The 15,588-nt window shown below is 38.3% G+C and overlaps 1 pseudogene; it reads left to right on the top strand.

The window, feature by feature from the left end:
- The first annotated feature begins 1,239 nt into the window (after window positions 1-1,239).
- Window positions 1,240-15,380, top strand: LOC140712495 (actin, cytoplasmic 1-like; annotated as a pseudogene).
- The last annotated feature ends 208 nt before the right edge of the window (window positions 15,381-15,588 follow it).

Here is a 15,588-nt window from a genome sequence, read left to right as displayed (position 1 = left end):
GGAGGGAGGTACCTGTTTATTTGGGGAAAGACATGCAGAATCAAGGAAGACTTCACACAGCATTGTTTTAAGAGATGAAAAGAAGGCTGAGTGTGGTGGCTCATGCCTGTAATCCCAGCATTTTGGGGGGCTGGAGCGGGTAGATCACAAGGTCAGAAGATCAGGACCATCCTGGCCAATGGTGAAACCCCATCTCTACTACAAATACGAAAATTAGCTGGGTATGGTGGTGCATGCCTGTAATCCTGGCTTGACAGGAGAATCACTTGTACCAGGGAGTCGGAGGTTGCAATGAGCTGAGAATGCACCATTGCACTCCAGCCTGGTGACAGAGTAAGACCCCAGCTAAAAAAAAAAAAAAAAGAAAGAAAGAAAAAATAAATTTGTCAGAATCCTGGAGGGAAACATTTTAGATGTTAGGAAGACATTGTGCACTAATAAAGGTGTCAGTCAGTAGTAATTTTGGAAATCATTTATAAGGTACTATTGTTGCAAAAAACAGGAGGCAGGAGAGACCCTGTGGGTGAAACAGGAGGATTTCATTTAGGTACACATCACCTCAGCAGATTTGCATCCAAAAACTGAGCCCTGAACAAAGGAGGGCTTGGCTTATATAGGCAAGCTTCCAGAAGCAGAATAAAGGCAATTAATTATATAGTGACAGTTTTGCAACCTCAGCATAGCCTGTGGCCTTGCAGCTGCTTTGAAGGAAAACAGAAAGTTGCAAAATATATGCATTTATAAAAATAGCTATGAGTAAATGCTAAGGGGAAGGGGAGATGGGAAAGGAATTTGTTTTCTTAACCTTGCTCTGGGATGTCTGGAGCCCATACCTGTGGGCTCTGGCTTCTCAGACAGGGTCACCACGACCTTTCCTGGGTCCTGCCTGTTGCTATCCTTAGAGTCAGAGTAGCTAAGTGCAGGAAAACTAAATTTTCTTTTCATTACATTTACTGCTTCACTGTTAGGAAGTGGAGAACAACATACCGTGTCACCTTATACGTTTCTACTGTATTTTAAAGTTGTGTTTCTGGTGGTTTTGTTCATTTCTGTTGGGTGGATGAATTGGTGAGTGAATCACATCAGGTGTCTCCCCAAGTGGTTTGTTGAAGTTTTGGATAATTATTTCCTAAGTAACTATTTCATGAAAGACTAAACCCTGAATTTATGAAATAAAATAAAATGTTGTCTTAAATCTATTTTTATAAAGACAATAGTTTTTAACTGTTCTAAGTGGTTCATTTTAACTGAATACATGGATTTCTCAACAGAACAAGACTTAAAGCTGACATCAGAGGAAGAGTCACAAAGGCTTAAAGGCAGTGAAAATAGCCAGCCAGAGGCATGGAAACTTTTAAATTTAAATTTTTGATTTAATGTTGTTTTCTTTGCTTTAATAATATTAGATAGTCCAAATGAAATTACCTTTCGGGCTAGGTTTTGAGAATCAATCGATTCTTTTTTTTAAGAATTTAAAAATAGATTCTTAAAATTTATTTTAATAAATTCAGCAATCTCATTAACAGAAGAATCAATGGATTCTAATTGACATTTGATATTTAACTTCAAAAACATAACCACTGTGAAATTTAAAATACTCTAATTTTGCAGTATTCTTATTTAAAATATTCTTATCTGCCTTTTTGATTAGCTTATAGCTAATCTTTCCTTTTGGAATAGAGGCAAAAACAAATTCCAGAACTTTGTTCTTTTATTTTTAAAACACCCTAACATGATAAAGTAACATCAATTATTGGATTATATTATTAAGCAGTAGAATTATGAACAATGTAATCCTGATGGTCCCTGAGCTGGATTCATGGTTAAGGAGCAATCATGGCCAGTGATTGAAAATCTGCAGTTTTCTATTGTCAGTCACTGATACCAAGGTTAAAGATATATTCTGCCTTGTGATCTCTCATTGACCTCAGCGTTTCTGTTCAGGGAGGGAATCAGGTTCATAAAAGCAACCCAACTGCCTATTCCAAGAATCACATCTTGCAGAATGGGACCTTTGGTGTTGATGCACAAACACAGTAACATTCGAACTTACTTCAGTTGCAGAAAATCAGTACAGATTATCAAACAATTTTATCCACTGTCATTAGTACACATTATAGAACTGGACTTAAGCACATAATCTAGATTCATAACACTCTCATATTACAGCATATAATTTCAATTAAAATTTAAGAATTTGCATTTCTTTCTGTTTGGTGTTTATTTCAACTCCTAATAATTTAAAGCGTGCATACAGTTCAGTTAGGAATCTTTTAAAAAAAGGACTTCAGTGCAATGTAGGGGCTCACTAGTTAGGGTTTCATGAGGTAAACCCTTTTCAAGTGAGGAAGCCTTTGAAACACTACAAATCATCTGCTAATTCATTTTTGGTAGATCTAACACATAACAAATTAAGTTTAGTCCAAACAAATGGTGAAAAGTTAAGTTTGCTGGTTCATGTTTTTCTTCTCCCTTTATCTAAGGTGAATTATTTTTCACATGTTAGAAGCCAGTGATGTGGCAGTAGCTACATGTAGATTAAAAAGTTAATTCTTAATTTTAATTATTTAATTATTTTAACAGTTAAATTTTAAGTTTAATTATTTTCTTATTTTTCATTGTCCATACTTGATTACTGAAGAATAAAATTATTTTAAAAACATAAATTCCGAAAGAGGAGACATCACGGAAATACAGCAAGCAGATTAACCTTCTGTTTTTGCATTTGCAGAAAATGTCTGAAGAACCAGAAATAAATAAGGATTGTGATAGAGAGGTATACCTTTATATTCAGATGTTTCTGTTGAATTAGATTTTTATGTTACATTGTTTAACAAAGTGTAGTAAGTTTAGGCATACATGATCCTATCGTGTAAGTAGCATAAATCACCAGTGAAAAATTTAATATTTAACTCAGAAAGAATTCTGTATACTGAGTTTTAAAGAGATGCAAACCCTAGAGATGTTCTTTCATTATTATGGAATAATCCTGAATGGTGCCTTAAAATGCTAAGTAATGCCACTTTAGGAGCTTTGGATCAGTCATTTTATCTTTCTTGGTTTTAGTCTGATTATCAATAGATAATGTGGCTAAAGAGGACAGTTTCTTATTCTGTGTATTTTCCAGCTGGAAAATTGTATGGCTATTGAATGTGAAATCTGGGGAGCCTCTCATTTTCTGGAATTCCACACTTGTGCCTCAGCAGCTTCACTCTGCTCCTTGTGTTGTGGCGAACTTTGGTTCCCATGTTTCAGTGAGCACAATCATGTTTTCGATATCCCAGGAACCAAATGAAAAAGGAATGATCAAAGGCAGTGGGAGAAGAATATCTTAGTGTAGAAAAGGGCAATCTTCCTTTCTACTCCTGAAGCCCCACAGTGTTTCATCCTCTAAATCTGACCGTTGAATGTAAAATCTAGGTGGTAAAGACAGGAGACACAGTTTGCGTCTTTGTCTTTTTATGTGTGTGTTCCCACGAGTCAAATGGGGTAAATACATATATAAGATTCTGAAGAGTGGTTGGGAATAAAAGCATAAAATGAAGGAGGGCCCTTTTTGAATTTTGGAAAATTCTGTTTTATTCAGTAAAACAGAAATCAAGCAAACGTTTCAAAAATTTTAGTGAGATACTAATGATAATTACATCATAAAATTATATGCTACTAGTTCTGTATATATGATTAAATTTAAATGTGAAATATTTTTAATGACTAAAATAATGATAAACTGTTCAAGTGATAAAATCAATTGAAAAGATCCTTTCTATTCAATAAAGCGATAACCATCCTTAATATCAAACTTCCACTCAAGGTTGAAGAAGAAGTGAAGAAGTACAGAAGTAATCATGTGGGATTACCAGAAAACCTGACTGATGGTGCTGCTGCTGGCAATGGTGATGATGGATTAATTCCACAAAGAAAGAGCAGAACACCTGAAAGTCAGCAATTTCCTGACACTGAGAATGAAGAGTGTCACAGGTAAGCCTCTGGCAACATTTAACAGGAGACAACCATGTGCTGTCAAACTAATCCTAATTTGGGCTAATATTCATGATGAACACATTTTATGCTTTTACTATGATATTCAGCCTTGCCTGGTAATCAGAAAAATGAAAATCAGCAAACAATGAGTTACCATTTTTTCCGGTCATTAATTTATTTGAAAAATAACCAGTATTGGCAAATGTGAGGGAAAAGGCATTTTCTTTTCTTTTTATTTTAGCTTCTTGGGTACATGTGCAGGTTCGTTATATGGGTAAACTGTATCATGGAGGTTTCAGCTACAAAAGAAGCAAAATACCCAAAAGGTAGTTTTTTGGTCCTCTCCCTCTTGCCATGCTCCATCCTCAAGTAGGCCCCAGTGTCTGTTATTCTCCTGTTTGTGTCCATGAGTTCTCATTGTTTAGTTCCCACTAATGAGTAAGAATATGTGGCATTTGATTTTGTGTTCCTACATTAGTTTGCTTAGGATAGTGGCCTCCAGCTCCATCCGTGTTGCTGCAAAGGAAATGGTTTTGTTGAAAAAGACATTTCATACACTGTTAGTATACATTTTGAGCATGAATTTAGTGGCATATTCACACACACATATATAACATAGTAAGGATATATAATACATGTAAAGGATGTTTGTATAGATATGTTACATATATACTTACCTATATATTTATTACAGCATTATTATATCAAAAAGTTGGAGCTAGTCTAATTCCTTATCAATAGGAAATAGCTCAGTTTCCATACCCTCAAAATAAGGTAGTATACAACCATTTTTTTTAAGATGAGGTTAGATCTAGAGAGTACTGATTATTTCACAATTAAAATGTATTTAAAGCATTTAGTTTGATGATGCATCTTAAGAATTCTTGTTAGAATTCTTGTAATATCTGCTGTGTTGCAAAAGGAAGCTACATGCTACATTGACACTGTACTTTGTTAGCCACAAGATTGCTAGTGACTAAATTTGTGTTGTCAGTGGCCTGAGTGCTGAAATATTGGACCCTCAATCTGAATATTGCCAAGGGATTATACGTGGGGATCTAGATTTAATATAAACATTTCAGTGTATTGGGTAAAAATTTTATTAAAATACATCAAAGGATCTTTTATCTACTGAACCAGGAGTTGTCCAGCTTTTTCTGCAAAGAGCCAGTTAGTAAATATTTTAGGCTTTGTGGACTATATATATTTATTTTCTTGAGACAGGGTCTTGCTCTGTTGCCCAGGCTGGAGTGCAGTTGTGTGATCACGGCTCACTGCAGCCTTGACTTTCTGGGCTCTAGTGATCTTCCCCTCTCAGCCTCTCTACTAGCTGGGGCCACGGGTGTGCAACGTCACACCCAGCTAATTGACTCCATGGACTGTAGAGTCAGTAAGCCTGGCTGCGTTGCAAGATACTTGACTTATAAAAACCGGCAGTGGGCTGGATTTGGCCCACAGGTGCTTATTTTCCGACCCTTGTGCTAAAAGGAAGGTGCTGCTAATGCAGTGACTCTTATTTGTAAAAGTCCCCTGCGTGTGACATTATCCTTCCTTTGAGAAAAGGATATATTTCAGTATTCACCTCACCGTATTTTTCAACAGTGGCTTCATAAAATTTTTAAAATAAAAATAAGATTATTTTCTGCATTTCTCCCACTTTATTCCTGTTAGTAGAACTCAGTATTTTACTGTGATCAATGACTTTGTATATTTGATGAGTATCAACTCTCCTAGAATTGGCTGATTTTTATCAAGCAAGAAATACTCTCCCTGAAACTTTCAGTATTTCTTGGTCTTTATATATCAGCATGAACATAATGATAATCAGCTTATGTAATCTAGAAATGTTCAAGGGACCTTTAATATCTCAGTCTGGCATTTTTAATGCCATATGTATATAATTTTTATAAACTTTAAAATACATAATTGTTATATAAAATTTGAAAACTCCACCTGCTATATACAATTTGAAAACTGCTATTGCTTGTCTATCACTTTTCCATGACTGTGGAAGAAAATTACATCATTCTCAGTCATGACTGTGTTAAGTATGATGTCCTTAAAAGAACTGTCTACACTCACGAACTCAGGTTTTCTTTCTGTTCACTCTTGATCTCAATGCCAGTAAGTCTTCGGTGTCAGCACTTTTTCGCAAGGTTATCACTACTTTTTTCTGTAACTAAATCTAGGCATTTTTTCTTACACCTCATTTAATCTGTCAGCAATATTTGAGCCAGTGAAGGACATCTCCTCCCTAACGGCGTCTTCACTAGGCTTTCAGGACCTCACCCCCTCAGGCTTTTCCTCCTGCCTTTCTAGTCCATTCATCGTGGTCTGTTTTGCTTGCTCTTCCTCATCTTTCTCCTTTTGGACGTTGTTGTTTCCCAGAGCTCAGTCCTCAATCTTCTTTCTCATAACTTTTTTATTTTTTTAAGACGGAGTTTCGCTCTGTCACCCAGGCTGGAGTTCAGTGGCATGATCTTGGCTCACTGCAACCTTTGCCTCCTGGGTTCCAGTGCTTCTCCTGCCTCAGCTTCCTGAGTAGCTGGGATTACAAGTGCACGCCACCATGCCCGGCTAATTTTTGTATTTTTAGTAGAGACAGGGTTTCCCCGTGTTGGCCAGGCTGGTCTTAAACTCCTGACCTCAGGTGATCTGTCTGTCTGTGTTGGGATTACAGGCGTGAGCCACCATGCCTTGCCCCTCATGACTTTTTCTACTGTGTATATGCTAGTGATTTCCAAATGTATGTCTCCAGCTCAGGTCTCTCTCCTTAATTCCAGATCTCTATATCAGCCTGCCTACTTGACATCTCTATTTGATTAGCTGTTGGGTATCATACACTTGTCAGATGCAAAACTGGGCTCCTGATGCCTTCCAGAAATCTACAGCTCATGTAGTCTTTCCTCCTCTGGTTAAGGGCAACTCTTCCAGTCGCTCTGCCAAAAACCTTGGTGTCATTCTTGACTCATCTTTCTCTCTCTCTGACACCTCACATCTAATCTCTCAGTAAATGTCAGGCCTACCTGAAGAATGTATCCCAAAGCCAGTCATATCTTGCACATCTGAGCCACCATCATCTGCAGTCTAGATGAGTGTCATAGACTGGGAATTGATAGTCCTGGTTTTTAAAAACTTCCCCTTTCATCAATTCTTAACTTAGTGGATGGATTTAAAACATAAGTCAAATTGTGTCATTCCTCTACCCCAGCCCTTCTGATTGCCTCCCATTTCACTCTTCGAGTATGTGACAGAGTTCCTCCTAATAACCAAAAGGCAGTAAACCATCTGGCATGTTACCTCTCCTGCTTGAACTTCTGTTCCTTACCTCTTTGCTCTGCTTCAGCCACACTGAGCTTCTTGCTATTCCTTACCTATCCCTAGTGCTTAGACTCCAGGCACACCTCTGTCTGCCCTTAGAAGTTCCCTGTGTCTGGATATTCATCTAGCTTTCCATTTCATCAGTTCTTTACTTAAAATCCCCTTTCTAAGAAGAAAAGGGGTAAAAGAAACACATTAAGGAATAACCACTTTCTGAGGAAGAACCGTGTACCAGCACAATTCCTAGTCCAGAGAAAAATGAAGGAAAAGGAAAAAAAGAGAGAACGATGACTAGCAGAAAGGAATTACAATTGTATCACCAGGACACATCATGCTTAAGATTCAGCTGGGAGCCTACCAGGGATGCTGTCTAACATAATCAAGGGAAGGTTCAGTGAAACAGTGGTTTATCATCTCTAACTTTAAACCTGTTTGTATCTTGACATCAACTCTGTTAACATCATCACTTTCTAGAGTCTTTGATATACAAATACAATATTCTTTGTATTAAAGAAAAATCCTCTTTCTCAGCAGGGGCTTTTCTGGCCTCCCAACTTTCCCACCACCCTCCTCGTCAAACACATAAACATTTCATTTTCCTGCTTTAGTTTTTCTCCTCTAACGTACTGTGTATTTTGCCTTACCTGTCTGTTGTATTGTGTGTTTATCTCACTCTCATGAATAGGGGTTTTATTGTTCATTACCATATCCTCACTTCCTAGAAAAAGGCCTAACATATGAGACGTAGCTACCTAATAAATACTTATTGGACAAACGAGTGGAGTTTATCCTGGATATGTTGTTTGATTGAGTCTCACTTAAAAAGTGTTCGACAAGGTTCATTTTAACAATTTTGCCAGGTGATTATATGCATTTTAAAAATTCTTTTGGCACTTTATAATATGCTACATTGTTTATATTAATATTTTTTCGCTTAGGGAGAAAAGCCCAATATTGTGGTTATTCACTATTCTTTTACTGGTAATCATGATAATTGCAATTATGGTAAAATGAGTGAGAGGAATTGCAGACTTTACTGGTATTTTATTTATTTAGAGACAGAGTCTTGCTCTGTCACTCAGGCTGCAGTGCAGTGGCATGACCTCGGCTCGCTGCAACCTCCACCTCCTGGGTTCAAGCAATTCTCCTGCCTCAGCCAGCTGAGGAGCTGGGATTACAGGTGCGTGCAAGTACGCCCAACTAATTTTCGTATTTTTAGTGGAGAGGGAGTTTCACCCTGTTTGTCAGGCTGGTCTCGAACTCCTGACCTCAGGCAATCCACCCGCCTCGGCCTCCCAAGGTGCTGGGATTACAGGTGTGAGCCGCCACGCCCGACCACTAGTATTTTATATTAAAAACTATTAGAGTGGTAAATTTAATGACCACAAATTCTTTCCAAGGGATTATGGACTTTTGGTATTTGAAATAAAAAGTCAGAGTTGGAATTTTTTGCTTCCTCTAGTAAGACGTATACTGGTCAGGCACTGTCTATTCTGATGGAGCAGCTCTTGCTGCTGGGCTGTCTTTCAGAAGCAAGCTGCTCACATGGATATGGGTTGGTGAGCAAGGCCAGTGGTCATTGGTGGATTGACTAGATTTTGAACTGGCTCTAGGTGGCTTCTTGTTACCATGGCTACAGGTCAATTCTTTCCTAAGTTGAGTCAACTTTAACCAGAAATTTTCTGTTCAAAAGTTGCCTTCCATTAACTATGTTCAAAGTGAAACTTTTTAATATTCCAGAATTGTAGACTTAGAGTTTTGGTTATGATGGATTGGTTAATAATAGCTCTCAGGATGATTGTTTTTGATATATCATCTTAACTAGAAGAATTCTGTGTATAATTTATTTCTTGAAAATAATTGTTTTGTTTTTGTTTTTGGTATTTTTAGAAGCTTTTGCTCAAGTCCTAACATAATCTCTAGTAGGAGATTTTAGTCTCCTTGTCAGTTCATGTATGTATATGGTAGTGATATTCTCTCTTTTTAAATTCCTTTTCTTTTCTTGTTCACTTTCTTCTCTGTACAGTAATCATGATATTGTTACACATTTTTATCTCATTAAAAAGTAGTTACAATTTTCTGCTGGCAAATCCAGCTTTTTATATATTTTGACTGAATAAGTTAAAAGTGAAGAAAATTTACCAGATAATTTTATTTTCAAATAAAATCATAACTAATAAAAATTACCATTTTTGAATTATAAATAATGACATTTAGATATTTTAAAAGTAAGGATACACCCCCCAGTAGTTTAGCTTTGTGTTTCCATGCAAATCTCATGTCAAATTGTAATTCCCAGGTGTTGAGAGAAAAGAGCAGGTGGGAGGTGATTGGATCATGGGGTCAGTTGCTTCCATGCTGTTCTTGTGATAGTGAGTGAGTTCTCAGAAGAGCTGATGGTTTCTTAAGGGGCTCTTTCCCCTTCACTTCTCTCTCTCCTGTGGCCTTGTGAAGAAGGTGCCTGCTTCCCCTTCATCTTCTGCTATGGTTAAGTTTCCTGAGGCCTCCCCAGCCATGCCTAACTGTGAATCAATTAAGCCTATTTCCTTTATGAATGACCCAGTCTCAGGTATGTATGTGTATGAATTACCCAGTCTTGGGTATGTATGTATGTATATGGTGTGTGTATATACACACAGACATATATATGATATATATATGTGATGTGAGATATATATATATCCATTTTCTTTATTCTACTTATCAGTTGACGGACACTGGTTGATTCCGTATCTTTGCATATTGTGGATTGTGCTGCAGTAAACATATGTATGCGGGTATCTTTTTGAGAGTGTGATTTCTTTTGTGTAGATATCCAGAAATGAGAATTCTGGATAAAATGGTAGGATCTACTTTTAGTTCTTTGAGAACTCTCCATACTGTTTTCCATAGATTTGTACGAATTTGTATTCCCACCAGCAGTGTATAACTGTTCTCTTTTCACCACATCCACACCAACATCTGTTGTTTTATGATTTCTAAAAGTGGCCATTGTGGCTGCAGTGAGGTGATATCTCACTGTTGTTTTATTGTACATTTCCCTGATGATTAGAGATATTTAGCATGTTTTTATATGCTTGTTCACCATTTGTACATCTTCTTTTGAGAAATGTCTATTCATGTAATTTGGCCACTTTTTAATGGAATTCTTTGTATTTTTCCTGTTGATTTGTTTGAGTTTCTTGTAGGTTGTAGATATTAGTCCTTTGTTAGATTCATAATTTTCAAATATTTTTTCCCATTGTATAGGTTGTTGGTTTACTCTGATGATTATTTCTTTTGCTGTGATGAAGCTTTTTAGTTTAATTAGGTCTTATTTATTTTCATTTTTGTTGCTTTTGCTTTTTGGGTCTTCATCATAAATTCTTTGCCTAGGCCAATATTTTCGGGTCTTAGGTTTAGGCCTTTAATCCATCTTGAATTTATTCTTGTACATGGTGAGAGATAGAGATCCAGTTTCATTCTTCAACATGTGGCTATCTTTTTTCCCCAGCTCCATTTGTTGAATAGCATGTACTTTCTCCAGTGTATGTTTTTGTATCCTTGCTCAGAGATCATTTGGTTGTAGTGACTTTATTTCTGAGTTGTCTATTCTGTTCCATTGATCTAGGTATCTACTTTTATACCAGTGCCACGCTGTTTTTGTTACTGTGGCCTTAGAGTATAATTTGAAGTCAGGTCATGTGATGCCAACATATTTGTTCCTTTTGCTTGGTGTGTCTGTTGCTATTCAGGCTCTTTTGTGGTCCTTCATAAATGTCAGCATTTTAAAATAACTTTGTGAAGAATTACATTGGTACTTTGCTAGAAATTGTATGGAATGTGTAGATGGCTTTGGGCACTATGGTCATTTTCACGATATCAGTTCTTTGAGTCCATTAACATAGGATGGATCTTCATTTGTTTGCATCATCTATTATTTTCTTGAGTGGTGTTTTCCAGTTATCTTTATAGAGATCACTCACCTTTTTCATTAAGTATATTCCTAGGTATTTCACACTTTTTTGCAGCCTTTGTAAAAGGGATTGGATTCTTGATAAGGACTCTCAGCTTGGTCGTAGTTGGTGTATAGTGGTGCTACTGATTGGTATTCATTTAATTTGTAACTTCTGAGACTTTATTGATTCATTTATCAAATCTCCCATTACCGCCCAAGCTCCTACTCCTGTTGGATCAGCGGTGGCATTAGATTGTCATAGGAGTGTGACTCGAACCCTGTTGTAAGCTGCTCATGCAGGGGATTCAGGTTGTTCACTTCTTATGAGAATCTAATGCCTTATGATCTGTCACCGTCTCCTGTCACCCCCAGATGGGACCATCTAGTTGCAGGAAAACAAGCTGAGGCTCCCACTCATTCTGCATTTTGGTGAGTTATATAATTATTTCATTATGTATGAATAATAATAGAAATAAAGTGCACAATGAATGTAATGTGCTTGAATCATCCTGAAACCATCCCCCACCTCAGGTTCCTGGAAACATTATCTTCCACAAAACCAGTCCCTGGTGCCAACATGGTTGGGGCAGCTGGGTTAACAGATGTGAGACCCCTTTGCCTTGTCTAGGATTCATGTGCAGATATACATCGTGTGAATGACGTCTGATGGCGCCATCGTGCCCTGTAGATCATTTTAGGGACACCTCCAGTATTTCATGAAAATTAAAATTTCTTCTAGTGATGAACAAAATGATACTCAGAAGCAAGTTTCTGAAGAACAGAACACTGGAATATCACAAGATGAGATTCTGACTAATAAACAAGAGCAGATAGAAGTGACTGAAAAGAAAATGAATTCTGAGGTATTTTCTTTAGTTATTTTCAAATTTTTCATATGTGTATATATTTAAAACATGATATATTTTGGAAATATAAAGGATTTTTAAGTCATATATATGTGTGTATATATTCTATATATCCTTTGTCATATATCTACATATGTACATATAGGATAAAGCTATGTTCTGAATTCAACTCCATTTGCCTGCAGCAGTCGAGCAATGGCCTCAATCCAAAGGAGAAGCATTTGATATTTTTCATCAGAATTGATGATCTTTCCAATATCAAAAATAAGTTTCGCTAGTAAAAACAAATTTTCTAGTTTTTGGACATTGGTTTATTTTTTGAAAATATTAATAGAGAAGTGAATTGATTATTTTCACTGATAGGAAAGTCGGAAATGTATAGCTGGGTCAGAGGCTACATTGTGGATGTCATTATCCTTGCTTTTGCAGAGAGGAACAGTTTGCTCCAAGAAGTTTCTCATTTCAATGCAAAGAGCTTTGAAAACAATGACATGCCATGATACACATTTAGTGATAATTTATTGATAAGTATTTTGTTCCTAGAGAAATAGTTCAGTGTATTTCCCCTATTTCACACTTACTACTGTTTCAAACATTGTAAGAGGAAAGAAAAGTTATTGCAATGGCAAATAATCTCATGATTTCTCAGAAAATCTCTCTAAGTTCTATCTTATTTACCATTCGTATTTTGAAATAAAAGGCTTCTTTTGTATTTATGTATTTACACCATAGAAGTAACTGTGATTTTGTGGAGGATCACTAGAAGTAGCATCAGGAGACCTGGGGAAAATCCTGCATCTTGTATATATTTTTTGACCTCTCCTTTTAAGAATCGTGATCTTAAATGAGTTCAGTGTTGCATGTAGAAGTCCAATGCTTAGATGCAGACGTGTACAGGGTAGAAGGGTACAGTGCTTAGATGCAGACGTGTACATTGTGGAAGGGTACAATGCTTAGATTTAACCGTTATGAATAAATGTCACTCTTATACCTGAGTATAAAAATATTAGAAATGTAGAATATCAGTAAAATGTTCTTCAGTAAAAGGAACTTAAAGAATTTAACCTCTGGGTTTTTTTGTAACTCAGAGAAAGGCTTTATAAATTCTGAGATTCTTTAAAATCCTCTAGTGATTTATTTTTCATAGTCTTTAAATAAATACTTAAACTTTTGGGAATTTACACTCTATTAGGTTTGAAATTTTGTCCAATTTTTTTTCCAGTTAAATGTCCACTATGGGGATTCTTTCATTATACAAATACACATGTTATTTTTTAATTTCAGAAGAAATCATGATATGTCATTCTATTGAGTGCTAATTAAAAGTTCCCTTTGTTTATTTAGCTTTCTCCTTGTCCTAAGAAAGAAAAAGATCTCTTGCATGAAAATAGTACATTGCAGGAAGAAATTGCCATGCTAAGACTGGAGCTAGACACGATAAAACATCAGAGCCAGCTAAGAGAAGAGAAATATTTGGAGGAAATTGAAAGCGCGAAAAAAGAGAATGATGATCTTTTAAAGGCTATGCAGTTGAATGAGCTCACCATGGATGATGATACCGCTGTGCTTGTCATTGACAACGGTTCCGGCATGTGCAAGGCCGGATTTGCGGGCGACGATGCCCCCCGGGCTGTCTTCCCTTCCATCGTGGGGCGCCCCAGGCACCAGGGCATAATGGGGGGCATGGGTCAGAAGGAGTCCTATGTGGGCAACGAAGCCCAGAGCAAGAGAGGCATCCTGACCCTGAAGTACCCCATGGAGCACGGCATCATCACCAACTGGGGCGACATGGAGAAGATCTGGCACCACACCTTCTACAACGAGCTGCGTGTGGCTCCCGAGGAGCACCCCATCCTGCTGACCGAGGCTCCCCTCAACCCCAAGGCCAACCGCGAGAAGATGACCCAGATCATGTTTGAGACCTTCAACACCCCAGCCATGTACGTGGCCATCCAGGCAGCGCTGTCCCTGTACACCTCTGGCCGTACCACTGGCATCGTGATGGACTCCGGTGATGGGGTCACCCACAGTGTTCCCATCTATGAGGGGAATGCCCTCCCCCATGCCACCCTGCGCGTAGACCTGGCTGGCCGGAACCTGACTGACCACCTCATGAAGATCCTCACCGAGCGTGGCTACAGCTTCACCACCACCGCTGAGCGGGAAATCGTGCGTGACATCAAGGAGAAGCTGTGCTATGTCGCCCTGGACTTTGAGCAGGAGATGGCCACAGCGGCCTCCAGCTCCTCCCTAGAGAAGAGCTATGAGCTGCCCGATGGCCAGGTCGTCACCATTGGCAATGAGCGGTTCCGCTGCCCCGAGGCGCTCTTCCAGCCTTCCTTCCTGGGCATGGAATCCTGTGGCATCCACGAAACTACCTTCAACTCCATCATGAAGTCTGACGTGGACATCCGCAAAGACCTGTACAGCAACACAGTGCTGTCTGGTGGCACCACCATGTACCCTGGCATGGCCGACAGGATGCAGAAGGAGATCACCGCCCTGACGCCCAGCACAATAGAGATCAAGATCATTGCTCCACCGGAGCGCAAGTACTCCGTGTGGGTCGGTGGCTCCATCCTGGCCTCGCTGTCCACCTTCCGGCAGATGTGGATCACCAAGCAGGAGTATGATGAGTCAGGCCCCTCCATTGTCCACCGCAAATGCTTCTAGGTGGACTGTGACTTAGTTGCGTTACACCCTTTCTTGACAAAACCAAACTTCGCAGAAAACAAGATGAGATGGCATGGCTTTATTTGTTTTATTGTTTCATTTTTTTTTTTTTTATTGACTTGACTTAGGATTTAAAAACTGGAATGCTGAAGGTGACAGCAGTTGGTTGGAGTGAGCATCCCCCAAAGTTCTACAATGTGGCTGAGGACTCTGATTGTACATTGTTCTTCTTTTCAATAGTCATTCCAAATATTGTGAGATGCGTTGTTTCAGGAAGCCCCTTGCCCTCCTAAAAGCCACCCCACTTCTCTCTAAGGAGAATGGCCCTGTCCTCTCCCGAGTTCACACAGGGGAGATGATAGCATTGCTTTCATGTAAATTATGTAATGCAAAATTTTTAAAATCTTCGCCTGAGTACTTTTTGATTTTGTTTCATTTTGAACAGTTTTCATGGCCCCCTTTTTTGTACCCCAACTCGGGGTGTATGAAGGCTTTTGGTCTCCCTGAGAGTGGCTGGAGGCAGCCAGGGCTTACCTGTACTCTGACTTGAGAAGAATTGGATGAAAGTGCACACCTTAAAAAAATTGAATGAGGAAGCACAGTATTTCAATACAGTGAACAGCTTAGCATTTTGACAACTGAGAATAAAATGCTCAGTTCTGGACAATGTAAGACACACCAAGGAAACACTGGAAATGGAAATTCAGTTATGTCATTGTGGACTGGCTACTGCTCTACATGACTGTGACCAAAGTCAGATAGCTAAAAGAGACTTCTTTCCAGAGAACAAGACATGAACAGGTTTATTTA

Source organism: Chlorocebus sabaeus, chromosome 9 (assembly GCF_047675955.1).
Source record: "Chlorocebus sabaeus isolate Y175 chromosome 9, mChlSab1.0.hap1, whole genome shotgun sequence".
NCBI classification, from domain to species: Eukaryota; Metazoa; Chordata; class Mammalia; order Primates; family Cercopithecidae; genus Chlorocebus; species Chlorocebus sabaeus.
The sequence above is the reverse complement of the archived record's forward strand: the minus strand, read 5'-3'. Positions and strand labels throughout refer to the sequence as shown.